This window comes from Helianthus annuus, chromosome 6, assembly GCF_002127325.2.
Source record: "Helianthus annuus cultivar XRQ/B chromosome 6, HanXRQr2.0-SUNRISE, whole genome shotgun sequence".
Classification (NCBI taxonomy): domain Eukaryota; kingdom Viridiplantae; phylum Streptophyta; class Magnoliopsida; order Asterales; family Asteraceae; genus Helianthus; species Helianthus annuus.
Genome location: NC_035438.2, coordinates 2,908,029 through 2,924,559, shown reverse-complemented (window position 1 = coordinate 2,924,559; position 16,531 = coordinate 2,908,029).

The window sequence follows — 16,531 nt, the reverse complement described above, 5'->3', positions numbered from 1 at the left end:
ATGGATTGGACGTGATTCTCATTTGTAGAATTGTGTAAAATCAACAACTTAAATCTATTAACTATGCACTCGTTGTTATACAAAATATTCATACGATCTTAACACCTCAATTCTTCATCAAAATATAGGACAACGACATCAAGATCTTTTTTATTACTAACATACTTTTATCTTCGTAAACAACCTCTACATGGTTACTTAACATTATATAGACTGAACACTACAAGTTCGGTTTGGTTTCGGTTTCAGTTTTATCGGCTAACCAAAGTTTCATAACCATAACCATTGTGTATGTCGGCTATCGGTTAAAATTAACTCGTTTATGTCGGTTATGATTTGGTTAACGGTTGTGACGGTAAATTTGCTCACCCTAACTATTGCAACCAAGTCAAGTATGGGGCTTGGGTATGTTTCATGGGTTGCACAACCCAGTAGCAGGTATGGAGTCGTTGTGTAAGAATATAGGAACAAGGCTAGTCGGTTGAGTTTTAAACAATTCTTTATTAAAAACTTAAAATTACAAATTATTTCTCAATGGGATGCATTATTGCATTGGGATTGTTTTGAGTCTAATTTGGACAATTTAATTAAATTATTATTGTCGAGTCGCTAAGTTTGAGTGTAAATAATGATAAAGCAGAAGTAAGTTTTGTTGTTAAAAAATAATAATGATAACGTAAACCAATCAGGTTATTTGGATTGGTTAGACATATGCCTAAACGTTTTGTCTAACGAATTTGCAAATTAAATAGTATTTTTTTAGTGTCCTAACCTTTTAGTAGAGCATTGAAATGGCAAAGAAAAGAAACGAACGCTAGATCATATCCACAGTGTAGAGAGCTAAAAATAACACTTGGGTTCTCTCAACTTTTAATAAAATATCTACAAACTCTTAAAATACACTCATTATCTCTTTGACTATATAAATATCCTTACAAGTCCTTGCATTTCCACATTATAAAAAAGTATAATTATTAATTGTTATACATATTTTAAAAATCAAATTTATAAGACTAAAAAATTAAACATTCAAAATGTTCATTTCCACATTATAAAAAAGTATAATTATTAATTGTTATATATATTTTAAAAATCAAATTTATAAGACTAAAAAATTAAACATTCAAAATGTTAATATAAGTTATCTTTTATACTAAAAAATATTTATGAAGTTTTTTATAACTTGTAATTACTACGTCGGTAAAATTCATATAAACTAAAGTATTGTATATAACAAATAAAAACGTATAATGTTTTTAAAATTAAAACATTACATGTCTATATTGTTTTACCAAATACCATATTTTAAATGACTTACCATTATATTGTTTTACCAGATTGAGGATCATGTACATTAATTCAGAAGTGTGAGAAGTGTATTATCTATATCTATTCTATATAATAAAAGAAAACTGTTTTGGGACACTTGTCATTCTCTCATTTAATTGATTAAAATTATTAATAATACTAAAAATAATAATATAAATCTAAATTAATACAAATTCTTATTATTAATAATATTTAATCAAATCTAAAATCTAATCTAATACAAATTTTTATTATCAAGAATATTTAATCAAATCTAATAAGAATTCATACGAATTCCAAAGTTGATATTAACTTTCAAATAATAAAAAAAAGTCCGCCTAACATCACAAATGTTTCTGTTAAATTTGATTAATTAATTTGTTCAACAATCACTATCTTTATTATTTAGTACGGTTAACCGATTTATCATAATACAACCTCCCACCTATTCAATCATATGATTTTTCAATCTTATATTAACTAAATAAAAAAAAGATTAATATTCAATCTTATCCTACTCTAAATATAAAAAAATCCGTTAGTTCAGATTAATATTGAATCTTATCCTACTTTAAATATAAAAAAAATTCGTTAGTTTTTTTAAATATATTTTTTTATTATTTGGTATATAAAATCATATTTATTCAACCCATGTAATACACGGGGGTTCTTAAAAATATAACTTTTTTTATTACTTGATAAACAATGTTACATTTATTCAACCCGTGTAATACATATGGTTCTTATAGATATAACTTATTTTATTATTTAATATATAAAATTACATTTTTTCAACCCATGCAATAAAGGAGGCTTTTAAATTTTATTATTTGGTATATAAAATTCATTTATTCAACCCGTGTAATACACGGGATTATAACCTAAAACTATATATAACACTATATAACATCATATAAACACCGTATAACAATATGTAACACCATATAACACTATGTAACACTATATAATACTATATAACAAACATAACACTATAGTTTGTCTAATAGCATGTCTATGATAGATATATAGTGTTATATATTGTTATATAGTGCCATATAGTGTTACATAGTGTTATATTGTGTTATATGGTGTTACATATTGTTATACGGTATTTATATGGTATTATATAATATTATATATAGTGTTATAATACACTTCTCACACTTCTGGATTAATGTACAGAATCCCTGCCCTGTTTTACCAAATACCATATTTTGAATGGTTTACCATTAAAAGTTGTTAGAAAACATGGTGTACATGTCATTAATTAACCTTTGTACACCTAATCAAATCACTACGATAACCTAACACAGTAATAATCTAATAAAATCAAATTAGAACGATAGGGAGGAGAAATTACAAAAATACTTATCATGTGATTTGCATGTGACAAATGATTAACCAGGGTAAAATATTCTATTTTGTGATAATATAGTAAAAGTGATATAACCACAATGACCAAAATCGCAATTTACTCGTGTAAAAATGTTTTAAAAAAATATTTTTAAATCAGATGGACTTTTTAACAATCTGGCCTGTATTTGTTTCATTGGTTGGAAAGCAACCCTTCTTTCTATCCCCTCTTTAAGGACTTTCAACAACTTTTTCAGAAATAATGAGAAAAAGTGTGGCCCATAGCATAGCAGGGAGTAGCTTTATTTACCGAATCATATTATTATATATCGTTCTATTGATTACGTTTACACAAAAATATTGCTAATATCTTAGTTTTTTGTTTGTATTGTATATTTATTTATTATTTCTAATATCTTAGTTTCTTGTTTGTATTGTATATTTATTTATTATGTATGTCTAGTCTTTTGTTTGTATACTTATTTAGTATTAGCACTGAATCACAATAAATAATACAATAATGATCAACAAATTATAAAATTAAATCAAAACAAATAGAAGCTTAACATGACTAAAAAACAGGTATATCACTATAGTTAACATGCATTTTTTCATGTAAATATGTTACAATTTAGGATGTGTTACAAATTAGCTTACAAATGATGATAAAATAGTTTATCATAATAATGTACATATAGAATTGTTTTAATGTTTAATCTAAAGAACAAATATGCAATTAAAATAATTGTTCTACTTTAAAATTCAATAAAGTGTAATTAAATGTATTGACTAGAGAGACTGGTAGGATATTATCTTTCGGCTATTAGCTTCGAAAGTCCGCAACTTTTCTTATTATATCTCTATTCTGTATTCTCTACCCATTATATTTCGCTTTATTTTGAATATATTTATTTATTTATTTTTTTTGAAAAGTATTGAATATATTTAAATAACATGGAATTTAGACATATTTAGAGAAAAATTATGTCAGATTTCTTTACTAATTTCGGATGGCAATATTCACTTGATTTTTAAATCATACCTTTATTTTATTAATAAAATAAACGATTCCTACAATTAAAAATTACCATGAATCAAAATAATTTTGAGATCCGAACTATTAATATTAATATAATTAGTTAAAACAGAAAATAAACGATTCCTACAATTAAAACAGTATCATCAATCAAAATAATTTTGAGATCCGAACTATTTATTAATATAATTAATTAAAAGAGTATCATCAATCAAAATAATTCTAAGATCCGAACTATTTATTAATATAACTACAACATCTATAATGTACAAACCCTCACATACTGTCACATTTTACTGTCACATTTGCGTCACATTAGATTTACAAATTTACCTCAAAACATTCACCTTTCCCACAAACCCCATTAGAAATATCATATATGTGTGTGTGTGTGGGGGGGGGGGGGACACAAGAAGTCCATTGGAGATTCGCATCCACTGACTTGAGACGAGTCGAACTATGCCATAGTATGAATGCTCTTATAAAACATCACATTGTGAGTGCTTTTATTCTCGTCTGCTTGATTATCAACATGATCAGAGGATGGTCGTTAGTATAGTTTGTGTATCTCCAATGTTTTTCTAATAATAAATGCATTTAATTTGAAAAACCTGTGTTAGATTAATTTTCAACCTAAAGTATTTTCATTTATAATCATTTTACTATTTTCCGACTAAAAGAATAATTCAAAGGTGTACATCAAATTGTTACTAGGAGTAGGTGGTATGGTACCAAATTAGGTGTGTATAACCCCCAATGCATATTGTACAAGTAGTGAAGGCACACTCATTTTATAGTGTGTAATCAAATATGGTACAACTATTAACGAATAATGCACACATACTTAAGGGGCACTCATTTTTATTGGCATATGATTAAAGATCAAATATTCCCAAAATCCCATTCCGATAAGAACATAAAAACAAGCATACGTATTATCATAAAGTATGTAAGTAATGTAGCATGATCAAAGGGTAATAATGTAACTATACATCACAAAAAGGTTTATATTTTCCAAAACTTATTTGTTTTCCCGACAAGAATCTATACTATTTTGTCCCCAACCACGACGCCTCTTTGGGGTTTGGTTCGAAAAGAACCGGATGACGGTTTAGGAAAAGCCATGTTACACCTTTATCCCTTCTAGATTATGGAGAGTACAAGTTTGACCCCTAAGCTATTAGGTGTATGTGTGTATATATATAGGGTGGGGTTCTATAATGAACACTAGTGTATTTGCGATTTGAATAAAAAATCATGGCCATTAATTTACACACGTGTATGGCCAGGATTAATTCGCTCAGTTCGCAAATACACCAGTGTTCACTCTTGAACCATACATATATATATATATATATGGGAATGTTCGTTTGAGAAGAAATTTAATTGAAAAAAAAAAAGAACAAAGGGTAATTTTGTAAAACATTAAATAGTTTTTTCACTTATCTCATTTATTATAATTTTTGACTAATTAATTAGTCATAAAGACTAGTATCCTCCACACTAACTTTTATTGCTTACACACATCAAAAGTTATCTTACAACTCCGAGATTCATCCTACACGTTGAAATTTATCCTACACTGCTCGTAATTTATCCTACACAACTCATAATTTATCTTACACTTTAAATTATTTTATTTTATTTTTTCTTTTTTGAAAAAATATATATTTTAAAGATAAGTTACAAAAAAATTAATGTAGTTAGCTATTAAAGAGGAATACTACAATTTAATGACCTATGTAGATTTACCAATGTACCCTTATAGTAACATTAAATACTTATATTAAATGAAATAAAATAAAGCTTTCTTATTGGTTGAAATTTTCTTCTTTTCTCTTCTTACAAAAAATTTATTCTCATTTGAACTCTCCAATATATATATATATATATATATATATATATATATATATATATATATATATATATATATATATATATATATATATATATATACTAGCAGGGTGCCCGCGCGATGCGGCGGGGGTGACACTTTGCATTGCGTTACTCATTTCTGGTAGTTTTTCTTATTCGTGCACTATTTATTATAACATCATTTTGGTGGATATATGACATAGGCGAAATCATTTGTTAGTCCATAATACCCCCTACCCTTAATATCTACACTTAATACCAGATAACCAGTTTCATTATCATCATCAAATAGCTCTCCCAACTCCCAATATCTCTCCCAACTCCCAAGATCATCATCATCATCATCATCTTCAACAGATCATCTTCATCATCTTCATCGATCATCATCATCATCTTCATCGAACATCTTCATCATCGAACAGATCAGGTTCATCTTCATCCTCATATTGATTTTTGGTTTGATTCGATGATTTGAATGTGTTTATATTGTGAAAAAAAAGAGGGTTGATTCTGGGTTTGATTTTGGGTTCCATTCGATGATTTTTGGTTGATTTTGAAAAAACAGAGGGTTGATTTTGGGTTCCATTCGATGATTTTGGGTTTGATTTTGGGTTCCATTCGATGATTTTGGGTTGATTTTGAAAAAATGGAGGGTTGATTTTGGGTTCCATTCGATGATTTTGGGGTTATTTTGAAAAAACAGAGGGTTGATTTTGGGTTTGATGTATCAATAGAGGTTTTGAATGTGGGTTTGAATGTGTTTTGGTTTTGATTCTTGTGGGTTTAGGGTTTAGGGTATCAAAACAGAGGTTTTGAATGTGGGTTTGAATGTGTTTTGGTTTTGATTCTTGTGGGTTTAAGGTTTAGGGTATCAAAACAGAGGGTTTGAATGTGGGTTTGAATGTGTTTTGGTTTTGATTCTTGTGGGTTTGAATGTGGGTTTGATGTGTTTTGGTTTTGATTTTTGGTTTGAATGTGTTAGGGTATCAAAACAGAGGGTTTGAATGTGGGTTTGAATGTGTTTTGGTTTTGATTCTTGTGGGTTTGAATGTGTTTTGGTTTTGATTCTTGTGGGTTTGAATGTGTTTTGGTTTTGATTTTTGGTTTGAATGTGTTAGGGTATCAAAACAGAGGGTTTGAATGTGTTTTGGTTTTGATTCTTGTGTGTTCATCATATTGATTTTTGGTTTGATTCCATGATTTGGGTTCCTCATATTAAGAACTGATCGGATCAGTGGTTTTCAGTGTGTTTTGGTTTTGATTCTTGTGTGTTCATCATATTGATTTTTGGTTTGATTCGATGATTTGGGTTCCTTATATTAAGAACTGATCGGATCAGTTTCGGATTGAATGTGTTCCTCATTTGAATGTGTTTTGTTGTACAGAATGGTTGCGGATGTAAAGATACGCAAAACACCAACTACGAAGGCGAGAACACTTGACAACCTCCTAGAAGATGGTGCGGTGCACATAAGGAAGTGATTGATATGAATGAATATAACCCCAGTGTAGCTCTTCGATCTTCCTTGAAATTCCAGAGCTCGCTAATTACATATCTACCACTTGGGTTATATTCATTCATATGAATGAATATAACCCCAGTGGCAGATATGTAATTACCTATACTGGGGTTGTATTCGTTCATATCTGCTACATTCCGAAGTGCACCCGTCAGTAAAGATCCACAATTGCTTGTGGATCTTTGACGTTTTGTCTCTGTAATGTATGTTACGGTCTTTTGTTATCGAGTCTGTAAGTTCCGTCAAGTCTACGAAGTTGGTATGACGTTTTGCCTCTGTATTATATGTATTAAAAGTTTACATTTAATATACAGTTTAGGCTTTAATAATTTGTTATATACAGTATACATTTAATTATTATATTGCATTTATTAGATTGCATTTATTTAAAAATAAAAGAGAATTTAGGCTTTAATAATTTGTTATATATAGTATACATTTAATTATTATATTGCATTTATTTAAAAAGAGTTAATTTGAATTATTAGATTTCTTAAGAAAAAAGCAAAAAATGAATTTAGGGGCTCAGGTTGATATTTCACTCATACCGTAGAGACGCAAAGTGTTATTAATATATGTTAAAAGACGGTCTTACCCCTGCCTCAAACAGTCAAACTGACGGCAGGGACTCAAAGTGTTATGAATTCATAAGGTCAGGAGCTCAAAAAAACAAAAATTTAATTTAGGGGCTCAGGTTGATGTTTAGGGCATACCACAGGGACGCAAGTTGCATTTTTCTCTATCTATAATTTTGTTAAAACTTAGGGATTTAAGTGTAATAAGTTTAGGGGCTAAAAAATAAATAGTGTTTAAAAGACTAAACTACCCTCATTTTAGGGGTCTTTCTATAAATAAAGGGGTGGAAAAGTTCTTATTTTTTGGGTATCTTAAAATACCCCTTCCTCATGCATTATAATATAGTATAGATGTATATATAAGAGTTATTTTGAGAACGCTAAATATTGAGAGTATCGTGAAATCGAATAAACAAGCAATCAAAATCAAATTAAACCTCAATATATTAAAAATGCATCGTAAAAAAACATTTTTTTAAAAATAATTTATCTTCCCTCTCAAACTCGCTCTTAATAACTTTTTACACATGTGTAAATATAACAAATTTGTACATGTGTAAATGGCAAGTTTACACATGTGTAAGGTTACTTTATTTACGACATGCAAATTTATTTTCTAATATTGTATTCGAATAATAATGATAAGTGTTAAAAAATGAATTTTAATTTTCTTTATCATATTCTCACGAAATATATGCGCTCTCAAGATAACCTTCCCTTATATATATATACACACACACACACACACACACACACACACACACATACATACATACATACATACATACATATAGAGTAGGGATCCTGCGGAAAGTGTGTTTTTCCTAGAAAGTCTAGGAAGCGATCTGGGCCATCCAATGGGTGTGTTTAATGGTTAAAATGAAGTCAATGGCAATCTTGTAATTTTTTACTTTATTTAATTCATTGTTTGAAGCTTCCGCGATTACTTAAATATGTTTAAAACAAAGTCTATGTAGTTAACACTTAAATACTTTATGAAAATTTCCTTTTGTTTGATATGTAAATCAAAGTTTTGGTTTACAAATGTTTAGTTTATGTTAAATTATTATAAAAACGAGTGGAGTGTTACACTTGACTACATGCCTAATTTCCCCGATTAATCCCCAGATGTAACGGGAGATTAATACTGGTTCTGGTGATGCAAGGGTTGGTACTATCTAGCATATTCAAAGAATGTGGTAGTATAACCCTTACTATCTACCCCGGTCATCCTAAGGTTCAGAAACTTATTCGCTATCTGTTCCTTTTCATTGGGAGGGCAGAATTTCCTTTCTAACATATTCTTAAATTCCTTTCATTCCATGTTGTAAACCCTATCACTTCCTCTTGACTGGGGGATAGTGTTCCACCATTCTAAGGCTGAGTTCTTAAACAAATTGGAAGCAAACATTATCTTGTCTTCTTCAGCACATTTGCTTATTTTTAAAATAGCCTCAGTCTTTTCTATCCAGCGTAGAGTTGTAATGGGTCCCTCATTGCCCGAGAATTCTATTGGTTTGCAGGACCGTAATTCTTTATAAGAACAACCATAAGGCATGCTTCTTCTTCTTTTGGGAATGGGCGCTTGAAATACAGGTTCATTGTTCACGCTGTGTTCAGGTTCAGTTGGTCGCTTACTACTATGCTTACTTTTATTATCCGCTTCCTTAACAGTTTGAATAACAAATGGCATTGCATCTATTATTCCTTGTGCCACTATGTGTTGGATGACACTATTATCCACTTGGTTTCCATTGTTATTGTTGTTTGGATTCTCATTAATAGGGTTATTGTCATTCTGTATGTTATCATTCTGGTTTTCCTGATTCACTTCGTTGTCCATCTGACTTTTAAACATTTACCACATATTAATATCACAAATAATATTTAATATAGCCAATCACATGACACACATTTTGGTCAAAAGCGTCGATCATTGCGACTTACTCTATTCTTAAGTAATACGCATCTAGTACAAACCGGTTACTGGAAATTAAAATTACAATACCGACTGAAATTTAAAGTTACACTACTAGTAGTAGGCATCCGTAGTTTTTTTTTCATACACATACACACATATTTTATTATATTATTATTGTTATTATTACTATTATTATCACCATTTCTACCATCACATTCATGGATATGGATTCATCCAAAAATCCATATTGCGCTCGTCGTACTTCCAGACGAGTCGCTCTCCCACCTGTCTCATCCTTTCACTGCTCTCTAAAATTTCCTCACCAAGGGGCTGTTTGGTAGCCTCTTAATGACCATTCAGATGCTACCTCTTAATAGTTTAAAACATCTGAATGAATAAGATGTAACCTCAAGTCTGAATGGTTAAGAGGTAACCTCTGAATGGTAAATCATCACATGTCACATTCTTTTACCTTCTCATTGGTGAAATTATTAATGGTTCCATTAAGAGGTGACCTCTTAATGACCATTCAGAGGCTACCAAACAGCCCCCAAATGTCCTAAGTTCTTGTACATTTTCTGCACTCATTGGGGGTGCATGTTCTAGGACTGGGTTCGGAATCTGGGGTGCGGGTTCCTGGTATGGGGGTGTAGGTGCCTGAAATGGGTAAGGATTCTCTAAAATCTCCCTAATGTATACATCGTTATCGTAATAGGGATCTACAGGATCCAAACTTGGGTAGGCTCCTAGATTTGGCATGGGCAGATCTTCGTATATCGGGTAACGTTGCACATAGTCCCTATTGTCGTCCCACCATGGGTCGTAATTTGGGTCTAAGGGGTTAGGTGTTGGTACCCTAGGTATCTCCTCCGGATTAAAATCATGCATTTCTACTTGATTTTCAGGGTTCTCTATTTCCATTGGTTGGTCAGGAAATGGTGGTTGTGGTTGGGGTGCTATCATTTGCTCCAGGTTAGGGTCAGCTGTAGTGGTTGCTAGGATATGGAAATTAGCTAAACTTCTATTAATCATGTCCTGGGCATGGGCATCGGTTTCTCTTTTGGCTGTGGCTATTGCTCTCTGTTCTTGTAATTTTTTCATACGTTTTCTACGCTCATGTGCTCCCCGACTGAACTATCCTCTCTTTTTCTGAGGGAATGGCTCTTCAGACTGAGCCTTAAATACGAATATTCCTTCTTCAGTATCAGCAGAATACCCTGAGAGGGTAGGCTGTGAAGAGGCACCTTCGCTTCTAGGCGAACCAGACAACTGACGATACGCGTCGGATGGTCCTTGGTCGCTCATACTGTAAACTAACAAATAGTCAAATAACATATAACAATAAAATACAATTATGCACGTATTTCCGTAATTTATTTCCTAACAGTTTAGATAAAATTTGGGTGTCAGCAGAACACTTATGTGGCTGAATCAGTGGCTTAGCTCTGATACCACCTTCTATCGCAACCCCCGTCCTCTAACAACCCGGGAACGGGTGGCCGCGGCCAGTTTCGGTGGTATCTGTTGTTTTATCAATTTTGGCAGTGGAAATTACATCAGGACCATAGTTAGGAAATATTTTATCAGAGTAAAATACCACATTTTATATAAATAAACACATTGGGATAAAACCCAAGTTTTCATTACAAACTGGTTTATAGGGATAAATCCCATTTTATTAAAATAAAACGCCTTCTTTATTTAGGTAACTTTTATAGCCACTTTTCAAAGCCTTCAGTGCTGTCCAACTGGCTTCTAGTTGGCTTTCACATTGTGTTACCTGAAACGCGTTTTAAAAACATTTTGTCAGTGGGAAATACTGGCGAGTGAATCCCAGTTCAATCAAGAAAAGTTTTATTAATTTAAACAGTATTGAGAGCGATTACAATGTTTACATCTACCCAATTACTCATTCAGTACTGTCAATCCTGACTAGTGGGTCATATTACATATTGGCTAACTCTGTGTCTAATGACAACGTGTTCCACATTTTGTATACAAAACCCCAACATACCGGCAGTAATTGTAGAATTACAAAGACTCAATCACTGCTAAATTGCATTGTAAAATATTTAAGGTTTTGTAAAAACAGTTTGTAAAAAGGAGATGACTCACATTGCTGTTTTAGATTTTCTATAAGGATTTCCTAGGAATTATCTATAAATTACACAAATGCACACGTGTTAGTATAATAACCCATTTTAACATTAGTAACACCCTCCCCAAGACGGCATTCCAACGACTACGTCGGGCAGAACCACGACAGCCGTTACGGAACCCTAGATCAATCGGGCAGTGTATCTAATTCGTATCCAGGGGTTATGATACTTACAACGGAGCAGAACTTTGTTATTTGGGGGGGGGGGTATTATACCCGAGATAATGCCTACTATAAGAAATTTATAGGGCTGATCTTTGGGTTCGTCGCGCCCCGCGTAAACTTAGGCCAAGGCCTTCGCGGCCCGCGAGGCTCCCTAGGGTAGGCCCTAGGGTTGCTGAGTCGGAACGTAGACTCCACACGTGACCCGACACGTGGCGGCACCGGGTGTCGCCCTAATCCCATGTTGTCGCGGCCCGCGTATGCAGTAGCCAAAGGCTACGCGCCCCGCGAGGACCCTATTTTTCTTGTTTTTAATTAATTTTTATAATATTAAAGGTATTCGGGCCCTGTTTTGGCGTACGGGGTGTATTTTAGGACATATTGGGGTATTTTAAAATATATTAGGGTGTCAGAAAAATTTCGGGGGGTGTTATATAATGTAACCCTTATAATCTATGAATACAAACTATGTGACCACTTATCCGTACAATCCATGATCTTCAACTAGATCCTCGTCCACTTGTCCCCCATGTTGATAAAGATGATCCAAATAACCTGCGGTCACCATATATAACTAACACATTAGTAAATGGTGACATCATACAACAGTTAATGAATATATAAGCAATTAATAACCACATAGTAATCTATCTATGTATACTACTCCATTATAATGTTCTTCCGAATTCGCTCTTTACACCGGGCCTCCAATCTCTGAGAGCCCAACACTTACATACATACACTTTCATTTCATTCTCATAAGTAACTCAGTTAGTATCCTCGATACTCTATATGTTAACACCATACATGCCTTCGTACGAGTCTTACTCATTCGGAAACATTTGGTTTATTAATACACATACGTCTTATCTAACCCAACTCCTTAAATATAATAATCCTACTTCGTATATGCATACCTCCCTATCCAAACTCTTACATACAACTTACATGCTTACGTATTCATTCTAACAATCTTAACCACAAACATCCATACATATATACAAGTCTCGTCCACACTAATCAACGTACATACTCGTTTCTATTCATGTTTACCCATGGTTTCCATTTACTAACATGCAATTAAAATCCATACATACAAGGCTTACATACTTATTTTATTCCTACACGTACTTGCACACACGCTCCTTTTTACCCGCACCGCATAAACACTCTTTAATGAGTTTGGTATGAATTTCGGAAGCTTTAAAAATGAGTTCTACACTCACTTGTACCTCACAAAACTATTTGGTAAGGTTGGGGTACATTATGGAAGTTTAATGGGGCTTATGAATGGGATGACGGGACCCAAAGTAAAGGAAAACGAAGAAAACAAGGTTACTACGTCGACAGGGCATCGGCAACAACTTAGGGTGTCAGCCAAAATCCCCAGTAGTGTTGGTGACGCTGGTAGGGGCGTCGACGACGCTGCCCTGCAGGTCAGCACTTTGTTTTTGTCGTTTTCGCCTTTTTGATCCCCGTTCACACATCCCGAACGTACCAAAACGTAAAATAACTTTTATCCAAACCCCTAAATCACTCTAACACTTAAACCTAAGTCCCCATAACCCATAACCTATACTTTTATTTAACTTTCTAGATTTGACATGTTTGATTTTACCATGTACTTTCCGAACTAGTTAAGTACTTTTGACCCGCTACACCAAGACTTACCTTAGTACTTCCATTAATTATACCTTCTCACATGATTCCCAACATTCTTTCATACAACAATTCCATTTAAATACTAAGAAGTGAGTCCGGAATTACTTACCTTAAATGCCCATATTCGCATTCGCTTCCTTGTATCCTCTTGACTCGTTAGCCTTCCATGCTTGAGTCCATGTCAATCAGGGTTCCTATCCTTTCAAGCTATTATGTCCATATCATAGTTAGTATGCATGTTCACTCATATCACATTCATTTCCAACTCTTAGCTACATAGACTTTCATTAGTCAAACTTTAACACGCATAAGACATGAGCCGACAACCACATTGTTCAACATTCACGTAATCAAATCTATAATCATACATAACACATAATTGGTCTAACACATATCACATGATTCTTTATAATCTCGCAAACATATATATATTTGTGATATAAGAGTGAGACATGAAATGCATCTTTCATGTTAAGGTACTAAAACAAACTATAAAATTTGAGTTAATCTCGTGTATACAATTTTGGGGTGTTACATTCCTTTGTACATGTATTTGTTTCTTTGTGTAAATATTTGTTCGTTTGTACATGTATTTGTTCCTTCGTGTAAATATTTGTTCCTTTTTACATATATTTGTTCCTTTGCACGTGTATTTATTCCTTAGGACGTGTATTTGTTCCTATATATATATATATATATATATATATTTGTTCTCAAATACATGTTATAGTTATTGGTCACGGTTCATAAGTCTAACCATCTACTCACGTGTTTGTTGACTTTTTATAAAGTCAATGGTCAAGCATACTAATTTCCAGCTTAGAAACTTATGTCCATATTTAAATAGTATACCATACTAGTGACACCATATACATTCCATACTCGTGTTTTTGGACACATATAAACACATGATCAATTAACTACATACATAAGATAATCAATTCAATTCATACTAATGCTCTCATGATACTACAATTGTCGACTACGTTCAAGTCGACAATTTAACATAATCACAACATCATCCTTTACTAGTAAGTCCAAAAGCTATATGTTTAGTGCACAACCATTTCTAAATTACCATTATGAAGCTAGCCCAACATATGGTGTGCACCACACCATTCAAGTATGGAGCACAAACTCCTAAATCATATTTTTTACCAAAATCATTTCATCATACTAATACCCATAAGTATTTCATCCAAAATAAAAATCTCATGTTAACTTATCATTAATTGTTTCATTGTTACATTCTACACATATCCATCCGTCACTTGCACACAGTTTCATCTAAAATTCTCACTTAGGCATTTAATCAAACACTTGGTATACGTACCACAATTAAGGCACAATGTACAAGTATCTCATGCTCATCTCCTACCTATTGCTTCCATTCATCAACAACAACCAAAATCGCACTACTTCTATATCATACACAATCTAACTAACAAGTATCCTTCACACACTACATAATACATCAAAACTGAACAAGGATTTGACATGGGTGATTCACCCATATCTTCATCCGCATTACTACAAGTGGGTTTCACCAAAAAAAACATCAAATGGCATCAAAATATTGTATAATTTATGTTCCATATGGTGATTCTAACACATATTCATGTTCAATTCATACTAATTCGTGACTTCATCATAACCCACTTCATACAAATTTTACCAAATTAAATCATACAATGTACCAAGTGATTGTTAGGGGCTAGATGATGTTATTTCTTCATTCATGCAAGAGGTTGGCTTCCAATTTCATCATCAATTTCTTGTAGTTAGGGTTATTTGAGAGTTCTCTTCCTCTTTCTCATGTATGTCGACACACACACATATATAACAGAACACACACAGTAAACTCCTGCACTTTCTATTTAATTAAAACTTCAACCTAAAACCCTCACATTTAGTCCCTCTTGTTTGTTACTTGGTCACAAATGACACAACTTTCATTCCTTGCTAGTTTTACTAAACATTTAACTAGGTAAATAGCCTAGTTTTTTTTTTATTTCATACTATAAAACATGAACACATACTAGCGAATTTAACAATTTGGGGGCGTTACATTATTTTTATATACTTTTCGATATAAATTTTATGACAAACCAAGTTGTATCCGACATAACATATTATTTTGGATATGAATCCGTTACGATAAAATTTATATAAAAATGTAGACAAACTAAGTCAAGTTCATACCAATGCTAAAAAATCTAAATTAACTATTATTGTGTACTTGACTTTATATAAAATAAATATGTTAGTTAAAAGTTAAAAGGTAAAAGTTTTTTCTTAGTCAAAAAATAGAAAAAATAAAGTACCGCATCAATCATGTAAGTAATGATTACTTGAGTCGTAAATAGATTATGACGTTTTTAGTGCCGGTCTAACATTTTTAAGGATATAAACGAACTACAAAGGCAAGGTCCTAATTTGATTAATGAAATCATCAGCCCTGATTAATCATCAGGGCCGATCCTAGGGTGGGGTGGGTTGGGCGACCGCCCAGAGCCTGGACTCCCCGAGGGCCCATTTTTTCTTACATATTATATATATTAAGTGTGTATATGAATTTCTTTTGTTAATTCCCTGCTTTACCTTTGTGTTTTCCCCTAGTGTATTTTTTTCTTTTATTTTTTTGTTTTTTCTTATTGTTTTGTTTTTGTTTTATGTTGTTGTTTTGTAGTTCTATTTCTATTTCTATTTCAACTTCAAGTTTTTTTTTATAAATCGAAAACTAAATTCTTTTATTATATGTTTTTTTTTGTTTCGTTTATTATTATTATTATTATTTAAACTAAATTTAACTAAACAATTTTTGAAATGGTCTTTTCCTTTTATTATACAAAAAAACTAATAAAGCGGACACGTTTTAGGTATATTGCGACTTTGTTTACTATAGCGAGTGCGTCGAAACGAACAAAGTTTGCATCCGGCGCAACGTGTGGATTTGAACCC